This window comes from Protopterus annectens, chromosome 1.part0 (genome assembly GCF_019279795.1).
Source record: "Protopterus annectens isolate FY-2018-M chromosome 1.part0, PAN1.0, whole genome shotgun sequence".
Lineage (NCBI taxonomy): Eukaryota > Metazoa > Chordata > Ceratodontiformes > Protopteridae > Protopterus > Protopterus annectens.
Genome location: NC_056725.1, coordinates 1266451502 through 1266469059, shown reverse-complemented (window position 1 = coordinate 1266469059; position 17558 = coordinate 1266451502). Strand labels below are relative to the sequence as shown.

General features: G+C 44.8%; 1 protein-coding gene across 1 annotated transcript in view; it reads right to left on the bottom strand.

Moving 5' to 3' along the window:
• MRAP2 (melanocortin 2 receptor accessory protein 2) overlaps positions 1-17558 on the bottom strand; it is a 1283298-nt gene that overhangs the window by 55472 nt on the left and 1210268 nt on the right. The window lies entirely within an intron of this gene.

The following is a 17558-nucleotide window of genomic DNA, read 5'->3' as shown; positions in this document are numbered from 1 at the left end:
ACAGTGGCAAATATGGCTCACACTGCTGAATCCTTTACATACACATTCTATGGACACCCCATGGACTGCATGGATTGTGCTATCCCAAATAACAACAGAACTCACTCCTCCAATGGCAGGGGACCTGTCTGGTAGACCCCAGCCATTAATAAGCTGTACAACATCAGGAGGAAGCTACTGCATGATAGAGCATAATCCCAGACTGGGAAGGCATCTGTGATCTGTACTAGCAGACAGCTATGATCACTCATGAACTTTCCTAAGGGCCGCTTCTACCGGACAATTGCACCAGACACGTAGGACTATCACACGGCCTTCTTCAGTTATGTCAGGAACCTGGGTGGACACTCACTGATATGCTGTGAGTTACTGCATACTGACTAAACTTACCCTGAACCCACTGGCATTGCCAACATCCTGGCAAACAGGTTCAGTGCAGATGTCTCCCCCACATCCCCCCTAAGGAGCAACTATCCATCCCAACAGAGTATAACCTCCCTGACATCACACAGTAACAGGTGAGTGCTGCCCTCCCCAAAGCGTACATCACAGTATCAATGGGACCAGACGGTGTCCCGGCCTGCATCTTACACGAGCTTCATGACAGACGTAACCCTCACATTAAATCTCTGTTCAATATCGGAGTTACTACAGGATATGTACCCAAGGAATGGCATACAGCGACAGTGGTCCCACTCCACAGAGTTGGTGCCACAATGGACCACAGGCAGTATTGCCCTATAAGCCTAACTAGCCTGTTCTGCAAAGCTGTGGAGCGTATTGTCATGGGACTCATACACATAGACATCAGGAACCTACAGACACTGTGTCCTACACATTTCAGCATTGTTGTGGGCAGATCATGCCTCTTGAACCAGTTTGTATTCTTTAAACGGTTAACAGGTCCATTGACATAGGGACAGTTGTCCACACAGCCTACCTGAACCTTGCAAAACCCTTCAACACAATAACCCACTGGGCCATTATGCATAGGCTCACCAGCATCGATATGGACACATATCTCACATGATGGATTGCTACCTGGATCAGGGATAGCACCCACATGGTCAGAATTGCAGGTGCCATGTCTGACTATACACCAGTTACACATGGCATCCCACACGGCTTGGTCCTGGGACCTCTCTTGTTCAGTATATATTTGTCTGACGTACAGGCTACCACAGGGGGAATATGGCTGAACATGTTAACACTTGACTGCAAACTGGGTGCCATGATCAACTCTCCAGCTGCCACATGCATACTCAAACAGGGTCTCACAGAGATGGATGACTGGTGCCTGAGCCATGGCCTACAGCTAAATGCCATTAGTTGCATAGTCATCCCCTTTGGGAATAACAACATGCCCACACATTACCACATAGGTAGTACTCCATTGCATATGGTGGGAGTTGTTAGGGGTTTGGGGACATGACTTGTTCGTACTGTCGCCTTTGACATTTATGTTGCCAAAGTGGTTGGACACACCTTCTATATGGGCCACCTTATCCCATATGGTTTCACATCTAGATCGAGTGAGGTCATTGTGCCCCTATACTCATCACAACCATGCTTGGTTACAATGCCACATTTGGGGTGTACCTTACCCAACACCTGCAGCAACTGTACTGGCCACAGAAGTTCCTCACCAAGCAGATCTAGGGACTCACACGGATGCCCTGCACAGTTCAGATGCAGTAACTCCAGCTCTACTCAGTCGCTTACCACCTACTCGGATATGATGTGTGCCTCTTGTTTACAGATATACCCAACCCAGAATTACTGGACATGCTACACCTCAGGATATCCGACTACCTTGGAGCTACACACTTCAGGGACGTATACCTCAGCACAGATGTTAATAGGACATGCTGGAGGGACAGATTCTTATCCCAGAGGCTCCACTCACTCCAGATTGTAATCCCAGTTTCACATAGGCAGAGTCACCCACTGACCACCTACAGGAGACATCTTGATGACTGTATGGGTGATCGTATGTTTACCCCTGGGATATCTTCTGTGTCCCTGCTAGACAGAGGCACACTAGCCTAAACGTACATGGGCTATCTTGTGTGACCTACTATTCACACACACAGTGTTGCAAATGCCAAACACACTCTGGCTAGGCTTGTACATGCCCTAGGGTAGATAGCCTAGTATTGACCTCTGAACCTATGCTAATGCTCAGGATGCACAATGTTTATTGCTGATACTTTTTGCAGGTCTTTATCGTTTTTGCTTTACCAGTTTCTATGAACAACTTCGGTATCTGCAGAACATATTTGATTATGACAGGGTTCCACTATATTATAGATGTGTCTGTTGTCATATAACTGTGTGCACAGGGCAGATTGCTGGATAGTGACAGGTTCCTGGGTTAACACATGCAACTGCCAGATATGCGTGGCCCAATGCTGTACTCAGACATGGCCTAAGTGTGTGAGCATGCCCAGTTCAGGCTTTCCGTGTTTTGTAGCCTGACATTTGTCTCATTTATTCAAGTGTGTGAGCATGCCCAGTGTGACATTTCAGTATGTTGCTATCTGAGGTCCACTACATTTGCTGATGTGTGTGAACATGACCAATATTAACATTTATACTGTGTGTGTTGGAAGTCAGGTCCTGTTCTTACTGCAAGACTCACTTTTGTGTCATAACTCGACAGGGATTATGCTGTGCCTGCAGGGTTTCCATGAGATACTTTGCATAGACTTATCAACATTCCTTCATACAGGCTGACCACTGCAATACTGTCATATTTTAGTGGTTCAGTATTTTGACTATAATGCACAGTATCCTGGGTTCGAGGCTCATCACTGCTTTATATTTTCATACTGAGCAGACCAGACTGCTTAAGGGCCAGTTAAGCAAATATGAGCATGCTGGCTTTTGTTCAGCTATGCCCTACTTAGACTAGGCTTGTCCGACATTGCTCAATATTCACCAACATTGCTGGACATTGCCCAATATTACTCAACATTGACCACAGTTGTGCTAGTTGGTGTGTGATTTTGTTTGCATATACTACATGGTGGTAAATTCTGTTTAACACTGCTTTATATTGCTTAACACATGGCAATCATGCCTTAGGTGGTGCTGCAGGGCTGCCTATGTCGGATGCACATACTACACTCCCTGTACATGTTTGTAAGCAGGTAGTGTCAACTTAGGCATCCCTTTTACTATATGTGCGAGTCAGAGAGTTGTATCATTTCCAGAGTTCCTACTGGGCCAGTGTATGTGCTATGCGTTGCCTCTTTGCCAAGGCCAAAGCATACTGGGCATGCCTCCTTCTGCCTACTGGGGCAGGCTCAGGTTGTTCCTCCTCTGAGTCACGCTCTGCCTGTGATGGCCTTGGCAATGGTGGGGGGCTGTTTGGCCCAGGCCTATGTTGGTCCTGCTGCAGCTGTTTTCACAGGATCATATTATGTAGCATAGCACATACCATGACAGTTTGGGTACATGTAGTTGGTGAGTACTGCAAGGCTCCACCAGATGTTTCCAGGCACCGGAACCATGACTTGAGCAGTCCAAACACACGCTCTATTACATTACGTGTTTGTGCATGTGCCTCATTATGGCGTTCCTGTTCAGGCGTGTGTACATTTCTGATGGGTGTCATCAGCCACGGCTCCAGTGCATAGCCAGCATCCCCCATTAGGTGATCATGTGGGATGTCCCCATTGGCAAATGTCTGGTACAGCTGCGTCAGATGCCAGATATGGGAATCATGGCAGCTTCTAGGGCAGCCTGCACACACATTCAGTATTATGCCCTGGGCATCACACATGACCTGGCAGTTGATGGAGGGGAAGCCCTTGCCGTTGTAGTAGACCCTACTCCGCTTGCCAGCTGGTGCTTTGATGCGTATGTGCATGCAGTCTATTGCACCCACTACCTCAGAGTATTCTGCTATTTGCTGGAAGAGATGCATATTGCTGGCCAATACCTCACGGGAATTGAGGAAATATACATGATCACCGACATGTGCTGACATGGCATCCAGGAACTGGTGCAGTACCCTGGATGCTGATGCCTGTGATATCCCCATCATATCACCAGTTGGTCTCTGTAAGGTACCTGTTGCTAATATTCTTAGGCCAACACATACCTTGGTTTCCACTGGGATGGGTTCCCCTCTGTTGGTTCTGTGTGTGAGGCATGGCCTGCACAGCTCAACAATTTGCTGCAGGAGGTCTCTGTCCACTCTATAGCGCTCCACTATCTCCAGCTCATGTAGCCCCTGGGCCTGTACACTCTTCTCCGTCTCCTCACTGTGGGTTGTCCAGCAGCATTTCCATTGTCACCACCCTCAGCATGTTGCATATGTCGCCTTATAACAGCAATGGCAGCCCCTAACATTTTTTTGTCTCAGTAAAGCTTTTTCAGTTTTCACTTCTATTAGCTTACTGCAGTGTCTGTTGTGAGAAACATAATGGACTGTTGTTTGCAGAGTTTTAAGTGCTAGGCTGGGCTGGGCTAGTGTACTGCCTGTGTAATTGCCTGATTCTGATTGTTTTCACCTGCTAGCTCTGCTAGTACTCCCTTGTAGCTTCCTACTATTTGTTGTGCTTCCTTTTTCCTTTCTGTTTCCTCAGGGGGGAGCGCTGCTCACACAAGCGCAAACACGCGCACAGCAGCTAACACGCACGCACACATGCTTACATGGACTAAAACTTGCTTATTCAGGTTAAAATGCATGCACACCAGCGCAAACACTCTTACAACTCTTTAAACAGCCTTATACATGCTTACTCCGGCTTAAACATGCGCATTCATGCTTACACGCGCGCACTCTGTCTTACTTGGGTTTACAGGCGCGCACATGCACGCATACCCGCTCAGCAAGAAACTTTGCTGTTATCCACGGCATACACCTTCCATTTCTTGCCTTTCCCTAGCCTACCTGTTGACACACCTCTTTCCATGATGTGTAAATGACAGCTGACACATGCCACTCTGCTCCAATGAGCTTCACTTCTTTCATACATACCCCCCTCATGATGTCACCTATCTTCTACTTTGTTACTCCCCTTATCCTACTCCTACATTCCACTGACTGTGCTCATTTGCTATGTAAACTTGCTATTCACTATCCTAACCCTCATTTACATAGGATTGCCTACTAATGCTTAGTTACATCTCTTAGACTGAGCTTCCCCCCTTAGAAACCTCTACTTGGTGGCCATGTTGTCTTCAGCCTGCCATTCCCTTGCATTGTACATCAACAATTTAAATAAGATCCACATTTGTGGGTTTTAATTTTTAGTTTTCTGGGTTTTAGAGCGCAGCCCATTTGCGCGGCGCTGCACTACGCTTAAACATCGGAAATCGGAGAAAAAATAATAATTATTTTTTTTTTCATATTGCATCAGGAAACATTTCCAATGGCCGTATATTTGGCCATTGACATGCTTCCTGCACTGGATGCAACCTTTATTTGGAGCTGTCATGACTCCGTTTTGCTATTTGCAGAACAGTACTCATTTGTCAACTGAGTACATTTCTGCAAATAACACTGCTCTTACTCGGACAGGTTTGGGTCTCCTGAATTGGAAATCTACCTCATTTGCATGCCTTTTTCCTGCAATTGAGGTAATTTGCATATCCCAGCCCTGTCCGTGTAAGAGCCGTTTTAGGAACTCTCTTGCACGCCCCTGCAGGCTATTCCTGGATCGATCGTTGGACATGATGGCTGCATGGAGACTTACTCTACTCTTAGACTACGTGCAAGCCATCGTGAATCCGGCCCATAGTTTTTAATGATTGATACAATTATATATGTTGTAACCTGAGTATGACATTGCTTTTAGTGAGTAATAATTTGGGTTAGCTTTATGAATTTACTGTATTTGATTATTTATTTGTTATGTTTCACTTTTTGGCTGTTGTCAGTTTAAATGTGGGCAGGGTTTGTCCAATGTGTGTGATGATGTCATGCTTGCACAGTATTTAAATGGTTTATTGTACCTAACTGTTTGTCTAACGAAGTTTGCTGTACATTAGTAAACTAAAGTGCTTACATTTAATTTACTTGTGGTTTTGAGTCTTCATTTTTCAATACTACTTGTGGAGTATTTTAGGTCTACAGTTATGGAGCACAAGCATTTAAACCAAAGAAATGAAGTACAGAAACAAGCTGCAAAGGACAGAAAAGAAAATCCAAAGGGAAAGAAAAAGAAGGCATATAAAAAAAGGACTTATATCAAAAAGGATGGCGAGCCCCCACTATGACATATCCCAGTGGCATGGAAAAAGAAAATCATCAAGGATCCAAAGAAAAAATGCAACAATTTTGCAAAGAATGGTGGAGAAAGGGAGCTAGATAAAAAGATGCAAGTGAAAAAAAAAAGAATAGAATGATGGGGGGGGGGGTACCTAGTTTTAAAAATATACAGTAGCTTGCTGACCTTATAAACAGAACAAAGGAAATAATGGGAGCTAAATGGGAGACAGGCTTGGAAGAGAAGATACGGGTTACTCCAAAACGAAAGAATGAAAGATGGAAGAATGGTTGAAAACTATTTGAGAGTGAGAAATACAAATATCAGCAACCCCCTAACATATGATCAAACAGGTACAGCTCTACTAGGGGAAAAAGAAGAGGGATGGAGTGGGATGAGGAGGTCAGGTATTAAGGGTGGGAGTGGTACTAAAGATAGTAGACAATAATGTCAAGAGAGAGCTAAGTGTAGGGCAACCAAAGAGGAGAATACTGATGAGGAAATGGGAAAAGTGGTACAAAAAAGGGGAAGAGAAACCCATCAACAAAGATAGTGGAAGACTATAAAGAGAAACTATGATAGAGTCCACAAAAAGAAATGGAAAGACATAGCACATTGGGAGAACACAGGGGGAGTGTGGGGTGCAACTTTAAGAATATCACAGATACATAAGCCACTGCACCACCAATGGGATCAAAAAGTTGAATAATAAACAGACGGTACAAGGCCCCAGTAATGCAGAAGACCTAAGGAATGGATCAGGAGATTAGATGAAGGTGATGTAGAAAGGAAAAGGAAGAATTATCCACATGTTTTGAGAAGGCAACTGGGTCAATAAAATATTGAAGGAAACTACTGAGAAGTGGGGAAGAATATGGCAGAATGAACAGAAATCAGATGAGAACTCTGCCTATTCAGTTAGAATGCAGGGCAAAGACATATAAAACAACAAACCAGTATGTTAGCAGAATTCATTAAATGTGTGATGCCCAAGAAATGGAAGAAAGAAAACAGTATAAATGTGATGAATAAAGTATTAAACATGTAAACACAAAGAAGGGAGTGAATGAGTTAAATTTAATGGGGAGAGGTTCAAAACTGAAGCAAATAAGGTAGCAAAGCATTACAGAGTTTTATGATTTGTAAATTGTATGAATAGAATGGAATATAGAAGTGAACTGTTAGAAGCTGATGGTTTATCACTTTGGATTTCATAAGCACATATATAAATGACTGTAAATAAAATGAACCTTCACAATAAAACTGGTAATGGAGACTATCAGAAGAGGACAACATCCAGTGAGTTGGTCGGCTAGCTAACATAGCAGCAGAAGAAATACATAGTAAAAAGTACAGCTGAGGGTGAACTAGACGGCATGCATTGCTTGTTGTAATAACATTTGAAATAGTGCAATTATAACACAAGAACATACCTGCAATCTTTTATTCTCTCTACTAACATACTGAATGAAGGACAAAGCTGTTTGAAGCTTGTTTTTTCAAATAAATCATCAAAGTTCTATAAGTTGTGTGTTACCCATAAATATATGCTCTCTCTCTCTCTCTCTCTCTATATATATATATCTATATATATATATATATATATATATATATATATATATATAGGGTTCTGGCATGTAGGTCCATAGGCATCACTTTGTAATGGGAATGATCAGTTGTCAGGTTGTTGTTCAGACTTAACAAATAATATTTTAATGAAGAGGTGACCCACTTCTCTACTTAACAGTCACTCTATGCCAGAATGTCTTTTTCAGCATTGTTTAATTTTCTGTTAGTACATCATGCATGGCATTTGTCACCATGCTCCTCAACTTCAAATTCCAGGGACAACAGTGCTTACAGACATACCTCTGATGCATTTGTACACAGTCCCTCGAATTTTTTATACCTTGCATGCCATGCAAAATCGGTGCAGGAGCTCTAGCAGGCAATATGTCTGCCGTGCGATCCAGGAACAGCCTGCAGGGCCGTGTACGAGCGCTCCTGCTCTAATCCTGCATGGACTAAGCCCCTGTATGCAAATCACCCTATTTGTAGGAGAAATATATGCAAATTAGGTGATTTTGCAATCCAAGAAGCTTGCAACCGGCCGTACAGGACTAGCACAATCTGCAGAAATGTACTCGGTTAGTAATCGATACATATCTGCAAAATCCAAAACGGAGCTGTGACAGCTCTAATCATCTAGTAAGCATGCTAATGGCCAAGTATAAGGCCATTGGCATTGCAAACAGTGAAAAAAATACAAAAATCAACTTTTTTCTTTTTAGCCGATCACGGCTGTTTAAGCGTAGGGCAGCGGCTCGCAAACGGGATCGGGGGGAAAATAACAAAATAAACCTAAATTAAGCATTCTAACTAAAATCAGTATTCTGCCATGCAAGTCAATGGCAGGCAGAAGACAACATGGCCAGTGAGTAATTGTTGCTAAGGGGGGAGGCTCAGTGTGAGACATGTAACTACGCATTAGCAGGCAATCCTATGCAAATGAGGGGAATGATAGTGAATCCCAGTTTTCCCCAGCATGTGAGTTGGTTCCCAACAGCGTAAGAGTAGGAATAGCTTGGTGCAAGCCTAAGAGTTAGGTGACATCATGGAGGTGTGTGTCAGGCATACTGTAAGTGGATTGGAGCCATGTGGCTTGGGTTTGCTCCTAGCTTAGCACAGCTAAGCTAGGGGGTGTGTCTGAATCTGCCTAGCAGTCTTTATATTGCCTAAGCAGGTGTGCACGAAGCGCACCGGGTTTTAAAGGAAAAAAAAGAAAGTTAAATCAGGAAATAGCAGCACTGTGCAAATTTGAGCACTCTGTTTGTGTGGCGCACCCCCAGGCTTAAACAGGAAGGCAATGGGAAGGGAAAACAGCAGTAGGAAGGTAATCAAGGAGAACTAGCATAGCTGGCAGGTGAAATGTATCAGAATCAGCCAATTACACAGGCAGCAGACCAGCTCAGCCCAGAACACTACTATAAACTATGCAAGCACCTTCACCTCTGGTTTTTCCCACACTCTACACCACCGGTGTATACAAGTGGGGAACTTTTAACAAACAAACCTAGAAAATGAGAGGGGCTGCAACAGGCAACATAGAACAACATATGCAAGAGGCTGAGGGTGGTAAGTATGTCAGTGCTGCCAATCAACCCACAGTGAGGAGACGGAGAAGATTGTACAGACCCAGGGTAACCTACCAGGGGCTACATGAGCTGGAGACAGTGGAGCACTATAGGATGGACAGAGACCTCCTACAGCAAATTGTTGAGCTGTGCCGGCCGAGGCGAACCCATCCCAGTGGATACCTAGGTATTTCTAGGCCTAGAAATGCTAGCCACAGGTACCTCCAAAAGCTCAACTGGGGATATCATGGGGATCTCACAGGCATCAGCATCCAGAGTATTCCACAATTTCCTGCATGCCATGTCAGCACATGCCAGTGAGCACGTATATTTCCCCAACATCTGTGAGGTGTTGGCCAGCAATATGCATCTCTTCCACCAAATAGCAGAATACCTGAGGTAGTGGGTGCTATAGACTGCATGCCCATATGCATCAAAGCACCACCCGGTGATCAGGGTAGGGCCTACATCAACCACAGGGGCATCCCCTCCATCAACTGCCAGGTCGTCTGTGATGCCCAGGGCATTATAATGAATGTGTGTGCTGGCTTCCCTGGAAGCTATCACAATTCCCACATATGGCATCTGACGCAGCTGTACCAGAGATTTGCCAGTGGGGACATCCCCTACGGTCACCTAGTGGGGGATGCTGGTTGCACACTGGAGCCGTGGCTGATGACACCCATCAGAAATGCACACACACCCCTGAACAAGAATGCCATAATGAGGCACACGCACAGACCAGTCTTATAATAGAGCATGTGTTTGGGATACTCAGGTCATGGTTCCGGTGTCTGGACACATCTGGTGGAGCCTTGCAGTACTCACCAGTTACATGTACCCAAATTGTTATGGTATGTGCCATGCTACACAATATGATCCTGCAGAAACAGCTGCAGCAGGAACAGCATGGGGCAGGGCCACACAGCCCCCCACCAATGCCAAGGTCAGCACAGGCACAGAGTGACTCAGAGGAGGAACAACCTGAGCCTGCCCCAGTAGGCAGATGGAGGTTTGACCAGTATGCTGTGGTAAAGAGACAATGCATAGCACATACACTGACACAGTAGGGACCCAGGGAATGACACCACTCTCTGACTCGCACATACAGTAAAAGGGATGCCAAACATGACAATACCTGTGCTCAACCATGTATAGGGAGTGTACTATATGCATCTGACATAGGCAGTCCTCCAGCACCATCCGCAATTCTGGTACACCCTCAAGGTAAGTCAATCAACCTACCAATTGCCAAATGGAATAGAATGTGTGCTGTTACCTGTATCTATGGTATGGATTTGGGCATGCAAGGGAATTGGGTGGCTGAATGTTATGGCAGCAGAAAGTAGACACCCATAGTGGCACCATGACATCTGTAACACATTCTGGAGTCACCATAGTAGCCAGTACTACACAGGGTGGCAAAACCCACTGCAGGAAATGTGCTGGGCGACATGTGTGTCCATATGACTCACACATACCAGTCAGGGCGGTTCACATACCCAACAACAGTCTCAGCCAGCAGGACAGGTGTAGACAAACCCAAACAGAGCCTGTGCTTTGGCCCCTGAATTATGGCTATGGTTAACCCCCCCAGGCCTACACAGACAGACTACAGCAGGTCAGGCAGTGGGATGTTAGTTCTGAGGGGTAAGAAGTCAGACACTTAATATGTAGGGCACCCAAAGCTACGATCTGTAGTACACTGGTATGCCCCTAGTCAGCATGATAGGTAAGAATACAGAATGAAATGGAGTGCCTGACATACCAGTACTGTCATAGCAAATGTGTACAAGTGTCAGGTGTGCCCCCCACCCAACGTAGTAAAGTAATAACAGTCAAGTGTGCCTCCCCAATCCTGTGTATAAATGTAGAAATAGACAGGTGTGCCCCCCATCCTACATAGTAATGTAATAATCAGGTGTGACCACCCAATCCTATTTAGAAATGTAGAAATAGTCAGGTGTGCCCCCCCATCATATGTAGAAATGTAGTAACAGTGAGGTGTGCCCCCCCCAATCCTGTGTAGAAATGTAGAAACAGTCAGATGAGCCCCCAATCCTATGCAGAAATGTAGTAACAGTCAATGCCAAATGCTCGATGGATACCCTGCAGAAACAGCATGTTACCTGTTGGTGTACAACACAAAGGTCAGCACTGCAGTACAAATTACCTGGACTCGATCCACATATTAAATACAGATGGGTATACTGGGCATGCTCACACACTTAAACACATGAAGGCCATGTCTGCAAACACCAGTGGACCAGACATATCTGGTAATCGCAGTTATTAGAGCAGACACTCGTCAGTATGCACCACTCATGCCTTGCACACACAGTGGATAGGAATACAGACATATATATAAGGAAAACACACTATAATTAGCCAAAGGTAGATGTACATAGATGTGTAGAGGAGGGTGACTGTGACAAGGAGACATCCAGGCCTATCCTGTCCCACCCAGCACACAGCCAAAGGGCCCCAACCACATGAGGTTCAGATGTCACTCACAGCAGATACTAGCCACTAGTATCTGTCAGCATTACAGACTATGTAGTGCATGTGCTAGCTGTGCAACATGACTGTACAAGGAAGTAGTCATCTAGCAGCTGTATACAAGTACCTGTAAAATATGACACTGTGTGTGCCCACATGTGGCGTTTCAACCTCTAGATGAATGGGTTATGGCCCATGCACACACACTACCCTCCCCATAGCCCTACTATGACAAGCCTGCTGTGGTCATCCACTGTGAAATACACCTTTGGGAGAGGTGTAGCCCAATAATCTCCATAGCACGTGCCATAACTGTGTACTGCTGTAGTGTAATAAAATAGGCAGGAGTTCTAATCCCAGTCTTGGCAACTGTGTGTGTGTGTGTGTGTGTGTGTGTGTGTGTGTGTGTGTGTGTGTGTGTGTGTGTGTGTGTAGAAAGCAATGCTTTTTAGGGTAGTCACAGTCCCTACAATTGAAATGTTCTACTTTGGTAAGGCTGCTGATGTCATCCAACTAAAAATACATCTCTGGGAAGGTTGTATCCCAGTAATCTCCGCAGCATGTGCCATAACTGCATACTGCTGTAGTGTGATATAGAACTCTGGTAGGGTTTTATTCCCACACCACCAAACGCTGGAATCCAAGAACGAAAAACAATACACAAATTGTTGAACAGAGAAACAACTTTATATAGCCCTTCGTTTTACGTGGGAAAGACTACACATAGGCTAAAAGATCGGATAACTGAGCATAAGTCCGAAATTAGGTGGGAGTATGAGACTAATGTGTTATTTAAATATATTAAAACATATGGAAGTAATCATTGTTTTAGGTTTAGAGTTTTAGACATGGTTTCTCCACACATTAGGGGTGGGGATAGGTTCATAGGTTCATAGGTTCATACTAGGCTATCTGCCCTAGGGCATTTATAAGCCTAGCCAGAGTATGTTTGGCTTTCGCAACCCATTTTAAATTAATTTTGCTATGCCCTTTTTCGAGGTTAGTATACTGTGCCTCTGTCTAACAGTGACACAGAAGTGATACCCGGGGTAAACCTATGATCTCCCATCCACTCATCAAGATTCCTCTTGAAGAGAGTCAATGAGGGACTCTGCCTAACCTGGACTGGGATTTTATTCCATAGTGAAGGGAGCCTCTGGGTTATGAATCTGTCCCTCCAGCATGTCCTATTTATTTCAGTGCTGAGGTTCAAGTCTCTCAGTGTAGCTTGATGGGATTTGGATTTTTGAGGTGCAGCATGTCCCTTAATTCGGGTTGGACATGGCCTTATACATCAGGCACAGGTCACCTCTGAGCAGGCGGTATGCCACTGAGTAGAGCTGGAGTTTCTTTAACCGGGCAGCATATGGCATCTGTTTGAGCCCTTTGATCTTCTTGGTGAGGTACTTTTGGGGTCTTTCCAGTTGCTGCAGGTGTTTGGTAAGGTACATCCCAAAAGGGGCATTGTACTCGATTATGGGCCTGATGATGGATGAGTAAAGAGGCACGATGACCTCCCTTAATCTAGATGTGAATCCCTTCATGATTAGGTGGGCTATATAAAATGTTTTTCTAACCACTTTGGCCACGTGGTTGTCAAATGAGAGATTGCTATCAACTTGGGTCCCCAGGTCCCTAATGACTTCTTCTGTACTTAATGGATTACCACCTATGTGGTAATTTGTGGGCACTTTGTTTTGCCAAAGGGATGACTATACACTTTTTGGCATTTAGCTTGAGGCCATGGCTCTGGCACCAGTTGTCTGTTTCTATGAGGCCCTTTTGGAGGATGCTTGTGTCGGCTGGAGAGTCGATTATGGCGCCCAGTTTGCAGTCATCTGCGAACTTGGTCAGCCACAGTCCTTCCATGTTGGCCTGTACCTCCGAGAAATATATACCAAACAAGAGAGGTCCCAGGACTGAGCCTTGTGGGACACCACTTGTAACTGGTTTGGAGTCTAACATGGCTCCAGAAATTCTAACCATGTGGGTTCTGTCCTTGAGCCAGTTTGCAACCCATCTAGTGACATAGGGGTTTATATTTAAGCTGGTGAGCTTATCTATAATGCCTGAGTCGGGTATTGTATCGAAGGCTTTTGCGAGGTCCAGATAGGCTGTGTGGACCACCTTCCCTTCGTCAATGGCCTTGGTGACTGTTTCAAAGAAGTCAACCAGGTTTAAGAGGCAGGATCTGCCCTTAACAAAGCCAAACTGGGTAGGATCCAGTGTCTGTAGGTCCCCAATATCTTTATTTATGAGGTCCATGATGATCCTTTCCATAGCTTTGCAGACCAAGCTAGTCAGGCTTATGGGGCGATAGTTTCCAGGGTCTGTTGAGGCACCACCTTTGTGGAGAGGGACCACTGTTGCTGTACGCCACTCTTTGGGTACATATCCTGTAGTAAGGCTGAGATTGAACAGTAGTTTTATGTTTGGGTTTAGCTCTTCTTGGAGTTCATGTAGGACGCAGCCTGGGATGTTAATAATATTTTGGAGATTAAGGAGTATGAGTGGATACTTAGGCTCATAGCAGACCGTTCTCCAGGTCTGAATTCTACTGTAACCTGAAACCAATTTTAGCGAAGATACAACGTATCAAATTATAATTAGATGTTTTAATTTTATGTGTGAATTATATACATGCACATATGTATATATATTTTTATTATATTTTTATTATTGTTTAAAACTGTTTTTGTTTTAGAATTTGTTGGTCATATGACTATGGCTGCTGTCATATGACTTTTAGGCTCCTATATAAAGCATGTTGCTTGACTAATGGTTTTATGCTAAGCACTGAAGAAGGGTTTTTATCCGAAAGCTTTGTGTTGCTATATAAAGTTGTTTCTCTGTTCAACGATTTGTGTAGGGTTTTATTTCCACCCATGGCAGTTTTGGATGTTATGTGTGTGTTTCAGTGTCTGTGTAGGGAGCAATGCATTTTTGGCTAGTCACACTCACTACATTTTAAATGCCCTACTTTGGCAATCCTGCTGATGTCATTCACTGTGAAATACGCCTTTGGGTAAGAAGTTCTTCAGTAATCCCTGTGGTGCATCCTATAACAGCTTTATCCTGTAGTGTAATATAGACCTCTGTTAGGGGTTCTATACCCACAAATGTCGGTTGTGGATGTTTTGTGTATGTGTCAGATGTTTTGGGTGTGTGTCAATGTCTGTGTAGGGAGCAGTGCATTTTAGCTTAGCCACACTCACTACAATTCAAATGCCTTACTTTGGCAATCCTGCTGATGTCATTCACTGTGAAATACACCTTTGGGGAAGCAGTTCTCCAGTATTCCCCATGGCGCATCCTATAACAGCTTCATGCTGTAGTGTGATGTAGACCTCTGTTAGGGGTTCTGTACCCACACAAGTTGGTTGTGGATGTTTTGTGTGTGTTTCGATGTCTGTGTAGGGAGCAGTGCATTTTAGCCTAGCCACACTCACTACAATTCCAATGCCTTACTTTGGTAATCCTGCTCATGTCATCCAATGTGAAATACACCTTTGGGGGAGGAGTACTTCAGTAATCTCCATGGCGCGTACTATAACTGCGAACTGCTGTAGTGTAATAAAATAGTTAGGTAGGAGTTCTAATCCCAGTCATGACATGTGTGTGTTTGTAACTCGTATCCTGTGTGGAGGTGGTTGTGAGTGTGTAACAAGTGGGGCCAATGTGGAGCCATTTTGCAACTTTTTATATGGTGGCCATAGTATATATCACAATGTCCACTGTAAAGGGATAACAGATGTGAAATAGCTGAGAGGCTGGGGTGCAGATTCATACCCATACATGTGACATCAAGGCCAGGCAAACAAAGTTAGCAACCCTAGTATTAGCCAGAGAACACTCTCAACTCATGCCTCATACACACACACACTTGCATAGGCAGCAGCTGCTATGTTGGTAGTACACTGCATATTGCCCACTGATAGTAACTATGGAGTGATTGCTGTGGCCTACAGAGGGCATGGCACCCTGTCGATCTGTCCAATAGGCACGCACATGCAGACAGTACACCTTCCCCATGTTCCCCACTGGACAACTGCAACACCTGTGGTGCTATCAAATGTGACCCACAAAGGACATACCATGCCTGAAAACATGCCCTGTATGGACAGATGCCACTGACATCAGAGAATGCCGTTAGCATGCTATCAATGTAGGTGCAGGGTAAACCTGCTGTCCATTACTAGTTCCGGCCACATGAGGCCAGGACTGGCACATCTGATGATAATCTGTGTACACAACAAGGGCCAGACACCCAAGGTACAGTTCCACATGTCACTGTACATGCATGTGGGAGGTTTGCATATCACAGACACTGTCCACATCATGGACTAAGGTGCACATAGATGGCAAGCAATACATAGCATTGCCCTCATGCATTAGTCCCCCAGGTCACTGGATGGTGAATACAATACCCACCTGTGTGGGCAAATCCAGAATCTGCACCCTTGAGCCACAATGCAGACCATTGTCATGTGGTCTGATGCCAAGGTGTACCCATCACCTAGCCTTGTATAGCCATCTGGCATAGTTGACCACTACACACCCGTGAATCAATGCACCCATGTATGTCAGTACTGGCACTGTGTGTGTGTGTGTGTGTGTGTGTGTGTGTGTGTGTGTGTGTGTGTGTGTTGTATGATGCATATGTTCATGTTCACACTCACTACAACCCCCATTGCCATACTAAAGCATGCTGTCTGATGTTACACACCTCCCATTACCTTTTGCCCATATAACCTCCATATGACCCCTGTGGTGCATGTGATACCTGCACAGTAATGTGTTGTGGCAATTTCACTAGTGATGGGTTGCATTCCTGGCCCTGCCAAGTGTGTCACTGTATATGCATCCCTGTGAGAATATGGCTGTGTTGACGCTGGCACCTGCGGACAGACACTTGTACTACACCTATCATATAGCTACCATATCCCTGTTGCAGATGTCACTCACCTTCATATATATGTTCTGAGGTCTCTACAACATGTAATCTATGTAGTGCATCCAAAAACTGCATAGAAATGTGATAGCACTACATAATCATCAGGGGTTTGATACCCTGTTCTGGTAGGTGCCTGACACAAACATGCTTATGTTTTACTCTCCCACCCCTCCCTGACTTGTTTTTGCCTCTGTCTGTCTCTCTCACTCCCTCTCTGGTGGATGTGGAGACCTACACCTGCTTTCCTTAGGCAGCAGCATTTGTATTTTAAATGATGCTCATGATCAGCTGAAGGCCTCTGCATGAATTGTAGCCCTCCCCTAGCCGATTGCATGCAGAACTGCTGTAGTAACATTCCCATAGCCAATTGCATGGAAACACACTCCAATATCTAGGAACATCATGTTGGTGTTGGGGCTTTTCATTCACTGTGAGCACGAACTAGATCTGCTGTTTGGCAAACAGCACCTCAGATGGATTGGAAATTTACCTCTAACAACATACACTGTGGAAACAGGGCAATACACAGGAGGGGGATGTACCTGACCTGACTACAGACTGTAAGTGCTGCTATACTGCATTTGGAGTAATGTTGGTTTAACAGTGTGTGTGCGGATATGGCTGTCCTACTTGTTTTAATACCTGCCATGTCGGTTCTATGTTTATGAGGAATCCCCATCTGTAGGGTCATCTGCCGACTGGGCAGTGTTTGGTACCTTTGCTTTCATGTGTTACCTACAGAGCATCTAT